General features: G+C 41.8%; 2 long non-coding RNA genes across 2 annotated transcripts; both read left to right on the top strand.

Moving 5' to 3' along the window:
* Positions 1 to 194: 194 nt before the first annotated feature.
* LOC142368633 (uncharacterized) lies at positions 195 to 771 on the top strand. Its single transcript, XR_012767396.1, has 3 exons — positions 195 to 271; positions 569 to 619; positions 704 to 771. It is a non-coding gene; the product is annotated as an uncharacterized LOC142368633 (long non-coding RNA).
* Positions 772 to 11,421: 10,650 nt separating this feature from the next.
* LOC142369214 (uncharacterized) lies at positions 11,422 to 12,434 on the top strand. The gene is made up of 3 exons (XR_012767545.1): positions 11,422 to 12,062; positions 12,182 to 12,234; positions 12,340 to 12,434. It is a non-coding gene; the product is annotated as an uncharacterized LOC142369214 (long non-coding RNA).
* The last annotated feature ends 280 nt before the right edge of the window (positions 12,435 to 12,714 follow it).

Genomic DNA, 12,714 nt, shown 5'->3' with positions numbered 1-12,714 from the left:
AGACCTTCCTCCTCTGATTTCCGATATATATATATCTGCACAATATCTTTTAATCTTATAATTCATCTGGACTGTTGCTTATTTTTAAATTCATTTAAATTATTTTAATTGTTTTTCTTGATATTCTTTTATGTATTTTTAATGCTTCTTCCACTCCCCGCAGCATGACATTTTACAGTTTCAACTTTTTTCTCATCTGCAGGTTCTACTGGAGATGAAAGAGTCGGCCAGTATGAAAATGAGCAACAAGTATACTCCTCCCTCCTCCATGGTCAGTCTTTCACCTTGTTTGTTCACGTTTGTGCTCTGTAACACAAGATAAAGTTATATTTCACTTGAATACGAAAAGTATTAGTAGTTATTTCATATACTTTAATATCTGAAACACTCAGGAGTTCATAATCACACCAACAGGAAATATTCCCTTCTATCACATCCACTTCTCCAAGACTACTTATTTTATCTGCTGCAGCTTTAACACTGTTAAATTTAATCAAGACAGGACATTAGTAACCTTTTTTTTTTAAAAGGTTTTTACTGTATTTTTGTATTTTCACTTAACCTGCAGGAGACCTTTGTGTCTATGAAACAATCAGAGGGCCTGAAAACTCTGGAAATGGTACAGTATAAACACAGAGTTGGTGGAAGCTTTATAATCATACAAAAACTGTGATTAACATGAAAGTCAATAACATTGTTTCAGACCGAGGGGGGAGTGATTACGCTAACGTCTAATCTCCAAATCAGCTCAAAGATCTCAGCAAGAGGAGTGAGTATTAAAAAAAATGTTAAATGTGATATTTATCATCAATAATCTGTACAATTTGGTTTAATAGCTGGACCTGGCTCTGTAAAACATTCCTGATCATTTTTTCGATCAAACTTTTGTGGTTATTGCCATGTTTCTTGGATGAAAAAGAGGAAAATCTACGGAATCCATTAAATTAGGAGGCAAAAAGTGGAATCACCCGCTTAGTATGTGTGTCTAAAACCAATACCTGTCCAAGTCTAAATGTGCAAATGAGTCTGCAGTTAACACGGAGAGCTTGCTAAAAATTAATGGGCAGATGAACCTGAATGATATGCAGGAAACATGGCCTCAGCAAGAGAGCTGTCAGAGGACACAATGGAAAGGTTTATAAAACTCCTTCAAGAAGGTGATTCAGCTTAAAGTGTGGTAAAAAAAGGTTGGGCGTTGTCTAAAATTAGCGGCATGTACGAATAAAAGAGGAAGGTTGTAAAAGGGAAATAAACAGGTCGACCAAGGAAGAAGCCAGAGTGTCAGGACAGAAAATTTATAGCAATATGTCTTAAAATTGTGCAACAAATGAAACAAAAAACAAATGGGCAGAGACAGGAGTCAGTGTTTGTGACTGAACTGTCAGAAACCAGCTGAAGGAATTACATCCAGATAAGACAAATGTAAATCATCACTAACACTTATACAGATGAAAACAAGGTTACAGTGGGCTAAAGAGAAGCAGTCATGGGCTGTAGATGATTGGGTGGAAGTGATATTGAGTGATGATGGAGGGACTTAAGATTGGTGCAGGTCCAATGACATACAAAGATGCATGCCACCAGAAAACAAGCAAAGTTCTTTCTATCGTCACTGATGATATGAGGTTGATGTTTGGTAAAGGACCAGGCGAGACATGAAACTTTTCATTCCATTCATGGAAAGGTTTGGTTGATGATGAGGTCACTTTTCAGGATAATGCATCTAGCTGTGGAGCAAACAGTGTTCAAACCACAGGCAAAACATTTCATCTCACTGACGCCAAGCAGTCTGGATCCCAGTCAAGGTTTCCTCCTGCAAAGTGTTTCTGTCAACTGCGTTTCAAGAAAGCTGAAACCGGACTGATGAAGAACATTGTTTTTAATCAGTGAAGTTAATGCCTCAAAAATCTCAAGCTTCATAAAACCAGAAGGCTGAAACAATGGACCAATAGGGGTTTATCAATTTATTTATTGTTAATGATTGTACAGTTTTCCGTAGTTTTTTTGTCTACTTCTGTCACAAGGCTTGGAATCTGGACACAGAAGCAGAGGCAAAGATCAGGTCCTTTCTTTTCAATACCTGACATGACATTGTACTCACTTTGAGTGAAAGCGCTTCCAGGGTGTTTTCACCTCAAAGAGTTTGATCTGCGGCAGGGGCTTTCACTTCAAGACTTTTTGCCAGACTAAACACCTGACTGGTCTGACTGATCTCTTTCAAGAACTCACAGCTGTCGTGTATTGTGCTGTACAATATAAAATATATACGCACTACAATTCGTGACTCAGTCTGTTTTGCTCAGCTAGTAGTTCAGGAGAAAGTGATAGTTTCTCTTCAAAGCTTCTCTGGAGTCTGTTGTGTTATTGCTTCTCTCTTCATTTAACATTTAAATGAAGCTTTAGCGAAAGTTCAACAAGGAAGACGTAATACGTTTCATTCACTCTGTCTTACCGCTTGGGTTTCCTCCTCTTTCTTGCAACTCCCCCTTTTTTTCACACACAGACAAAACTTTCCAGAATTATTTTGATGTCACTGCTTTGGTCCAATGGTCTTCCTTCCTCTCTGAGCCAATCAGTCTCTCTTCCGCTCCTTTTGAAATCTCACTTCTGCCGTCATTTTCCTCCGAAGGTCGTGTGACGCACAACCCGCCTCCTCCCCAAATCCACCTCCTCCTTCGGCCGAAGATAGAGTCTCAACCAATGACCACCACCAGCATCCAGACTCTGGGCTTACCTGTGGTACATTGCACCACAACCACAACTTTCTGCAATAGTTGTGCTGTTCCTCTTTTTGAAACTAGCTATAGAATGTGGATGATTGCTTTACTGTTTAGCATCTGATTGAATTGCTTTTCCTTGTATGACTTAAAGGAGTCTGATGTACTGCATAAACAATAAGGTTAGTTTATCTGACTGAGAGCATGACAGTAAGGTTTGATGATGTTTCTCTGTGTGTGATTGTGTGTGTATGTGAGAAACAGTTCATAATATTTGTGGTTAACATTAGCCCCTTTCACACTGCCGAATAACCCGCGTTTAATCCGCGAATTTAGCGTGTCTGCTGTTGCGTTCACACTGCCGACCCGGGCTGCCGCGTCAACTCGACCCACCTTTCGACTCGCCTTTCGACTCGCCTTTCGACCCGCGTCGGACCCTAGTCTTTTTGCCGAGCCGAGTTTGACGCGGGTCGGACGTGGGCGTGACGTGACGTGAGGAGTTTAAAAGACAGAATGGACAGTTGATTCATAACAACAGCGACAGGTGAGGACAAGTTTCACTCTGTTTTAGCCTACATCAAGTTGGAGACATTTTTTAATATGGCCAACTGGGGAGACAAGGAGGTCCGCGAGCTCCTCAGCCTCCGAGCAGAGGACGTTATTTACCGCCACATTTCGGGGACTATAGTGCTCTTTGTATTCACCGCATATGTTCTTCGGCGGCATCCCACGTTGTAACCATCCACACCCCGTAAAATAACATCTCCATGAACTGCATATACAATTACAAAAACGAGTCCTCAAGGTGTATTTCACCCTACCTCCGACGCATGGCTTGTGCCTACGTCATTGTACACGCCCAGCATTTTATGTGTTTCGTGTGACGCTCTGCCACTAGGCAACGCCCCCTGAACTCGGCTTCAGGCGACACGGGTCACCCTGGCAAGCCTATAGTGCCATATTGCGCATCTAAGTATCACGTTAAGATTGCAATTCACCCGCTAAAAGCGCCCGTGGACGCGGACGCGCGTTGTCTAGGTAACGACGCGCATAAGGAACGCGCGTGTTGACCTGACAATACGCGCGTTCAAGACGTGCGTTTTCCTAATATGATAATAATGTCCTTCCTTCTTTTCCGACAGCCAATGCATTTGAAGTGGTTGCGCCCAATCGCTGATCAAGGCAGCCAGACCAAGATAGTTCTGCACAGATCTGCTTTGTGGAAAACTCTGCACAGATCTGTGTGGCAATGTTGCCAAAGTTCACTGCATTGTCGTTTTACAAAGCTATAATTTTAGGAATACAACTCCTGCACATGCACTTCGCTGTTATTTTGAATCCATTTCCATGCATTTGTTCATGTAAAAGTGTTTTCCATCGACATACATTGCTGACTAATGTTTTGTGCGTTACAGTTGGTAATTGGAGTAGTTCCTCTCAAAACAACAAAGCGGTGGTACTGTGGTTAGAGAGACTGCCAGGCATGCAAATCTCTTGCGTCAGTGCAGATTCGAATCCCGCGGTGGCGATTTTAGTTTTCCCCTCATACTCTCTCTTGTCTCTAACCAAGCCCGTTTCTTAAGTTTTTTTTTTCTTTAGGCTATCCCTTGGCCGAAGGCCAGCGACCATGTTTCAACATGCCTCTTAAAATAGCACCTTCGAATCCCGTGTGAACTCTTGCTTACATGAGTTGTGTTATCTGTAATCAATCAGGAGCAGTGGCTCTATAAACTTCAATGAACTCTCGCTAAAATTTAAGTTACTGTTATTAGGCCGTAAGGTGAACCTCGAAAACTCCTTCAGAACACCAGGCTTGTTCCACGCTCTCCGTACCAAACACGCTTCAGCTCATAAAAAGATTGAGTTATGTTGAGGTTTAAAAAAAGTTTCGCTGCTCAGAACACAGTACTTTTTTAGTTCGCAACGTTTAAAGGAATAACTAGTGCCTGGCAAGGCGTATGTACATATTCGGCAGGCATAATAACAGTTTGGCTCGCGAGAGGTGCCACGGTTGAGACGTCATCAGAATGGACGAATCGGATAGCTGGTATGTCAGCTGAGCTGGTAAACAGAAACAGCACCGCAGTAGCAGCGCGATCATCCAGCAGTACCGAAGAAGACGAAATTTCGACCGAAAGATTTGTTACATGCACATATCTTCTGTTAAGCATGAGGAAACACAGAATTTCACCTGTACAAGGTGGAATGGAAGGAATCAGAAGGAACAAATAAAGAAGCACTTGCTGAGTTCTTATACGATGCGTGGCCACATGCTGATCTTACAGCAGTGGGAAGAAACCTCAGCTTGTACATAGCACATCAACACCAATGTTACTGTGTGACTGTACTGGAAGGTGTGCAGTCTGTTCATGCTGTGGAAGACCTGCAGTGTGACCAAGAAGACCAAGAAGAATGTGACACTGGTGTTTTTGCATGCACAACATGCTACACAGGAACATAAGACTGTCATTATTAAGAGCCCTGACACTGATGTAGCAGTCATTGCTGTGAGTCTACAGAAAGATTTGCCATGCAGCTTGTACTTTTTCACAGGGACGGACAACAGAACACGCATAATGGACATTACCAAGGTGTCATCAGCTCTCGGAGCCAGTGTGTGTTCAGCCTTGATTGGGATCCATACATTCACTGGGTGTGACACCACAAGGCAAAAAGAAGACATTTGCTGTGGCATGCGAGAAAGATGTCTACCTGAAGGCTTTCAGAAATCTGGGGACTGAATTTAACTTGGACCACTCTACATTTGCATTACTTTGCAAATATGTATGCCATTTGTATTTATCAGCCTACCACAGAAAACATCAATGAGGCTAGGTACAAAGCTTTCTGTATGGCATCATTAGCCTTGCCAGAATTATCTATACCCCCAACAAGTGATGCCCTCCACCAGCACTGCAAAAGGGCAAATTATCATGCTAAAATAATGAGGTCATGTGTAAACCAAAAGATTGGCGCTCCATCTCCCGCTGGACATGGTTGGCATCTGGAAGATGGAAATCTTCAAGTGACATGGATGACAAGAAATCCAGCACTGACAGTGAGGAATTGTGTGTATGTGTGTGAAATGGATGGTTATGAACTTGTATATGTAAACAGGAAAAACAAGGCTGGTGGAGGAGTAGCAATCTATGTGGACAATGGCCTGAAATTTAAAGTCTTAGATGATATGACAACTGTGGTTGACAATTTATTTGAATGTTTGACTATTGAAGTTTGTATGGAAAGAGGTAGAAATATTATCGTAAGTTGTATATATAGAGCACCAGGAATAAGGATTGATGTGTTTACAGAATATGTTGAAAGCATGCTTGTAAGCAAGAGTAATAAGACTATTTTCATTTGCGGGGACTTTAATATTGATTTGTTAAATCCTAACAAAGTTAAAGCTATAGATGATTTCATTGATACAATGTACAGCATGAGCCTATTCCCAAAGATTACTAGGCCCAGCCGAGTTACAACACACTCAGCTACTCTAATTGATAATATTTTTACTAATGATATGGAAAATCAAACTGTGAGTGGGCTATTGATAAGTGACATTACAGACCATCTGCCAGTTTTTCTGTTAATAAAAGGAAGATACAAGAAGAACATTTTAAATAGACCAAAACAATATAGAAGAATGCGATCTGAGAAATCCATTAATTTATTTAAAGAGGATTTGTTAAAACAGACCTGGGAAGTAATATATGAAAATGATGATGTTAACAGTGCTTATGAAATCTTCATTAAGATATTTGGTAATGTATATGATAAATATTGTCCAGTTAAAGAATGGAAAAGTGTAAGAAAGCATGAAAACAATGGGCCTCATGCAAGAAGCGTTCGTACGCACAGATTTGTTCTTAAATCGTCCGTACGAGTGATTTAAGAGAATTTGCGCATTCACCAATCTTTTCGTATTTTACGTTTTCTTTCAGGTACGAACAGAATTTACGAGTGATCCAGAGCTGTCGTAAGAGTTTCGTAAAATAGTCCGCTGTTATTCAAATCACTTTTGCTTGACTAATGGATTGTATATTTAATTACTTTGAAGAAAACATAAATAAATATATACATTATACCCAACAATGATGCTGACATTATTCTGTTTTACTTAAAATATGCACTAATCGAAGGTTAATTTGAATCTGTATATAACGGGAAGCGTAACCAGCGGCTGACTTGAGCGTGTGGAGACAGACGAATGGCTGAGATCGCGATTTAGATTGCCAAGGACTGTGCTGCTGCAAATATGCAGCTTAATTCCACGACTCCAGAGAGAAACACGCCGATCAAACCCAATTCCACCACACGTACAGGTCCTCACCACCCTTGGATTTTTGGCCACTGGAACCTTTCAGAGGGAGATTGGAGACAGATCGGGGGTGTCCCAGTCCTCTGTGAGTCGTGCGCTCCCCTTGGTCATCAAAGCTCTCATCAGTTTATCACCCATGGTAGGCCTACATCACATTCCCATACACCGCTGTCCAACAAGTACATATTAAGAGGGACTTTCATGCCGTGGCTGGACTGCCAATCATAATTGGAGCACGAGACACAAATAGGCATCAAAACACCCGTGCGCACTGCTGAAGGCCAGGTGGGTGTGACTCGATACAGTGGGGGGCAAAATAGCCCAGATAAGGCATGCCAGATTTGCGCAATATTGCCATGAACGAGGGTCTCCCACTACCTGAACAGACCAGAAGGTGTTGTGCCAGAAGACCCTCATGGACCACCCCATCAAAGAGCCATCATGATGAGGCAACAACTGATTTCACGGCTTTATGCAGTCATCGATCGCCTGGCTATGGTGAGACGTTTTTATTAAGCCATTTTCATATCAAACCATTTATTTTTTTATTTCGGTGACATGGTATTAACAGCACTCGTAATTGCTTCCCATTTCTTCACTTTAGCAGGTCCCGTAATTCCACAGCTGACACTGCTAAACATTACAGATTTTCCTTTTCGGATCTCTGAAAGCAGAACTTCAGTCTCAGAGCCCGTATTCTCATGACTCAACACTTCCTGGCACAGCAGCGAGGAAGCACAGCCTTATATGGTTTCATTTAGGGCGTGCAGTATGCAAATCTACTATCCTTTGCACGTGAACTTAAGATACGCACAGGTGTGATTCATCCTTTACGCAGGTCGTTTCCACACTTTTTCCGAAGTTAAGAGCGTTTGTTGAATCTGACGTGGCGTGTTCGTACGAGACCTTCTTACGAAAAAAGTGAGAGAAATTTAGAATAAAAATACGAAAATGTTCTTGCATGAGGCCCAATGATCCTTGGATTACAAAGGGAATTGTAAATGCGTGTAAAAAGAAAAACAGTCTTTACAAAGAATTTCTTAGAGTAAGAACAAAAGAAGCAGAAAATAAATATAAGAAATATAAGAATAAACTAACTCATATTATAAGGGCAAATAAAAAGGACTACTACACGAAAGTACTTAATGAGAATAAAAATAATGTGAAAGGAATATGGAATACGCTAAATAATATCTTAAGAAAAGGAAGCTCATCAAGAAATTATCCCCAGCATTTTATTTATGATGGCAAGGAGAATTACAATACACAAGATTTTGTCAATGGTTTTAATGACTTTTTTGTTAATGTGGGCCCTGATCTTGCAAGAGAAATCCCAGATCCAGGGGAAAGGGGCACAAATATGGAAGGACTACTGAAGAGTAATCCTAATTCAATGTTTATAAGTGATGTACAAGAAAGTGAAATATTGGATATAGTTAACAACTGCAAGAGGAAGTTATCCACTGATTTCAATGATATTGATATGACATTGGTGAAAAAGGTTATTTCAGCCATATCTAAACCACTAACCTACATCTGTAACTTATCATTTCAGACAGGTGTTTTTCCAGGTGAAATGAAAATCGCTAAAGTTATACCTTTGTTTAAGACTGGGAGCAAACATTACTTCACAAATTACAGGCCTGTTTCTTTATTGCCACAATTCTCAAAAATACTAGAAAAGGTTTTTAATAAAAGGCTGGATGCATTCCTCGACAAATACCAGTGTAACCCGTTGCTCACGTTTCCCCTATGAACAACGCCCAAATTCTCTGACCTACACTCTAACGACTTCTGCACACCTGTGCTCTCACGCGTAATGAGTCTCTTAACAGGTAACAGTGTATCTTGTGCATAGAGTGCGCAACTGATCGCATTAACAAGACTAGGCTCGCTTACCATACAACCGAAAGCAAAGTGCAATATAGCTTTTAACCTTATACTAAAATAAAAAAGAAAAAATGGTAGTATGAAATAACATGCCAGTTTAATAATCCGTACTGGTCAGTAGAAGAAACCCAAGGGCAATGCACTTTAACATACCAGTTCAATCTCATCACAGTAATATTATTAATAAACAATAGCACAAGGAAGCTTCCTGTCACACCTGTTAATTGGGTACCCAACACAACCAGTGCTAAAACAGATAATCCACTACAGCATAAAATCCAGCTTCTTCGAGAGCCGCCACCTGCCGACTGACGCCGCCCGTACAGCTGGCTCATACACCTCCGTTACCGTTCCCACCCCCCAGCCATCACAACCAATACAATTGCGCAAACTTGATATTGCCCTTGACTGACCAGTAAGGTAGAACAGGGGAAAGTGATGCATTTACTGGCAGTAGTAAATAGTAGGAAAGTAGCAAACACAACATTTACTGCGTGTTTTAAAGTCAACAAAAATACACGTGTATGTCTAAGACTTTGGCAAGGCGCAAAGCATCAAAGGTAAGTGTAATACAATGGAAAAGGCCTACAATGCATTGTATTCAAATAAATATATAAGGTGAGTAAAAAAATAAATAAAAGGAGGTGATATATAACCTAGGGGGTTACATCCTCCCCCTTCTAAATGTCCAGATGCCCTCATCGGACTATCTAGGCGGCTCAAATCAATTTACCCTTAGATGGCTAAATTAGCAATGTATGTATACTTGTCAGAAAAACTCATCTAAACTAAAGGAGGCACACTCTGGACCACAGGGGTATGGCTCCCTCATCTAACGGTGATTCTCACTCCACGATATACTATTGCAAACGGCTTGTCAATGGAGCTTCCAAGCTTGTCATAACTGAGCCGAATGACTGGCTTAATTTGTCGCCGTGACCGAGGTTCACTGAGGGGCTCTGTACTGCTTTCAGACTGACTAGCCGAGGGGAGCTCTCCCCCTTCTAGACCTGTGTCCGCCACAGGGTCGTCAGGCAGCTGCATAACCTCCGTTTCCTCTTCAGCCTCTGGGACAGTAGCAGCACTCATAGGCTCTTTTGGACAAACATCGTTTGATGGTAGGTTTGGCTCTGTATTGAGGTGAGACACCTTTCGGTTGAAATGCTCGGACAGGAGGTCTAGGGCCTGGGAAACAGACTCTCTTTGAGCAGTGGATAGGTACCACAAATCATCTTCCTCTGGCTCAGACATAAACTCCTGGTCGATTGTATTGTCATCATGTCTGTTTGTCTTGGTCTCTGCTGAAGACCTTGTTGCTAGTCGGTGAGATTCTTGTTTCTCCTCATGATCAACAGGAAACCGAACTAGGTGTCCTACAGGTAGGAGGCGGTCACGATGCAGGGTTTTAACAATGATTCTGCCCTTTTCTGGCTTTACCCTGTACACAGGCAGGCTTGACAGTTTTTCAACTACTACATAGGGGCTTGAGTTCCATTTGTCTCCAAGCTTATTCTTGCCAGGACCATCTGTCGCTCGGATCAGTACACGGTCTCCTGGTTCCAGAACTTGGTCTCTTACTTTAGTGTCATAGTATCTTTTGTTTCGCTGATGGTTTTTATCTGCTACTTCTTGGGCCAGTTTGTAAGCTTTCTGCAACTCTGCTTTCAGCTTTTCAACATACTGAAGGTAACTTTGCACTGCATGAAAAGAGGGATTTGCGGATGTATGTGGCCCCTTACATGTCCGCATACGTTGAGCCCCTGCATTTGCGGTGGTAAAAGTGAAAACTTGGCCCAAATTGTCGCAAATTGACCTGGCAACTGCTCCCCCATGCCCCCCTCCCCTCCCCTACTTAGGAGAGCCTTTAATATGTAAATGCCAGTGATCAGGTCAGGAGCTGCCACAGTCATTTTCAAGTGGGGTGGGGTGAGGTGAGGTGGGGGGTGGGCAGGCCTGTTTCTACACGTTCCTGACCATCACCTCCAACTCCAGCCAAGTTTGTTGCTGTGTTGTCTTGAAAAAGAAGAGGTGCACGCTGTCTGCTGGTGACAGGTGATGCATATCTGTTTTTTTTTCTCCCAAACACCTCTTTTGTAACCGCTTTTTGTGGGCAAAATTCAAGGATTCAAGGTTTCAAAGGTTTATTGTCATGTGTGCAGTTAGAAACGTGTTTCCCTGAACAATGAAATTATTTTCTTTGTTGCCCGCACTGGATGTCCAAATGTATAATAATAAAGATAAGATAAAGATAAAATAAGCATGCAACAGCAATATTCTAAAAGGTTTCTTAAATAAAATAGAAATATAGAAATAAAATATAGAAATCTGGCCTGTATACATAATGTGCAGTAGTGCGCTCAGTGTTTTATTGTGTATGGCTTAATTCGGTGTCACAATGGTCACAATATCGCCCGAGGTCTTTTCTTTGTCCTTGCAGAGTCCATTTTTGTGTCAAAACAGTGCAAATTGCCAGCTGTGGTCAGACAACATTAAATAGCAAAAGGACGGGAGGTTGTCTCGCGAGTATTCCGTGTAATGACGTATACGCATATGATTGGTGGAGCTTAACGGCTCGCATAAGCTCTCGTTCAATCACGTATGAGAAACATTGTGTCGTGCAGTGTAAACAAAAAGTTTAAGGAGCAGATCTGGCGGCAGAAAGACAGACAGAAAGGCAGACAGAGTCCCGTACTGTGAAAACTGCCCTGGTTTGTGCAATACAATGGCTGGAAGACGACTAGCTTTCAACTCCCCAGCAACTCTCTGCGGGTCTACAGGTTTGTGTGTTTTTTTCTACTTGCACATGACCATTTGATTGTTTAATTTTAGTCTTGTTGACACTGTACAGCACTTGGGACAGTTCTCGCTGATTTTAAATGTGCTGTATATTAAACTTACTTACTCACTTGCTTACAGGCAGATAAAATGAAAGTCCTGTTGAATGCTATGACCGGGATGTCTCGTATGGTGGCCAGCACTGTGGATACGGTCGTGGAGAGGGTGCTGGAGGGAATCGACCAGAGATTCGCTAGGTTGGAGGTAAGATGGCCGTCGAGAACGGACTGAAGTTACATTCCAGAGAAGTTGAAGAGCGCACCCCCAAGAGAAGGCGGATACAGAATCCGAAAATCGCGGTAAGAGTAGGTTATTGACTGTGGCTTTAGGCTAAACTCAACTTAATTGTGTCCATCACGTGAAAACCAGTGTGAGTTGCTTTATTTAAAAAAATGAATTTCGTGTTTTCAATTTATAGGAAGCAGTTCGCCGCCTGCATAACTCACCGTGGCATTATAATCCAGGTCAAGGGTAAGAATAAGTGAATGTTCTCCCAATATCTAGTTGAGTTGGACCCGATGTTACGTTACGTCAATGCAGTTATTTTTATTAACCATAGGCCTGTTGTTTTTACAGGCTACTGTCACCTCACAATATGGATGTAACGAGTCGCTTGAAGGAGGCGGTGTCAAACAGTCCGAACTTCAGAGAGGCAGACGGGGACACTATCGAGGGTGAGCGGCGCTGACTTTTACCACGGCTGGCACTGATACTTTTAAGCACCGGTCATTTTATTCATTCCTCTTGTTTGTTTGTTTTTTAGCTGCGTGACGGACCTGTGTGCTGTACTACAGGCGCGTCTTGAAGCCAACCCGAAATACTCACAGTCTCACCACAGAAGAGTGAAAGAGAGTAAGAACATATACGCTGTCAATATGACTTTTGTTACTTTATAGACAAGTTGTCAATATGCTGTGCATGGATTATTTATTGGTTATTCCAACAGCTCCC

The sequence above is a fragment of the Odontesthes bonariensis genome, chromosome 19 (genome assembly GCF_027942865.1).
Source record: "Odontesthes bonariensis isolate fOdoBon6 chromosome 19, fOdoBon6.hap1, whole genome shotgun sequence".
Taxonomy (NCBI): Eukaryota; Metazoa; Chordata; class Actinopteri; order Atheriniformes; family Atherinopsidae; genus Odontesthes; species Odontesthes bonariensis.
The sequence above is the reverse complement of the archived record's forward strand: the minus strand, read 5'-3'. Positions and strand labels throughout refer to the sequence as shown.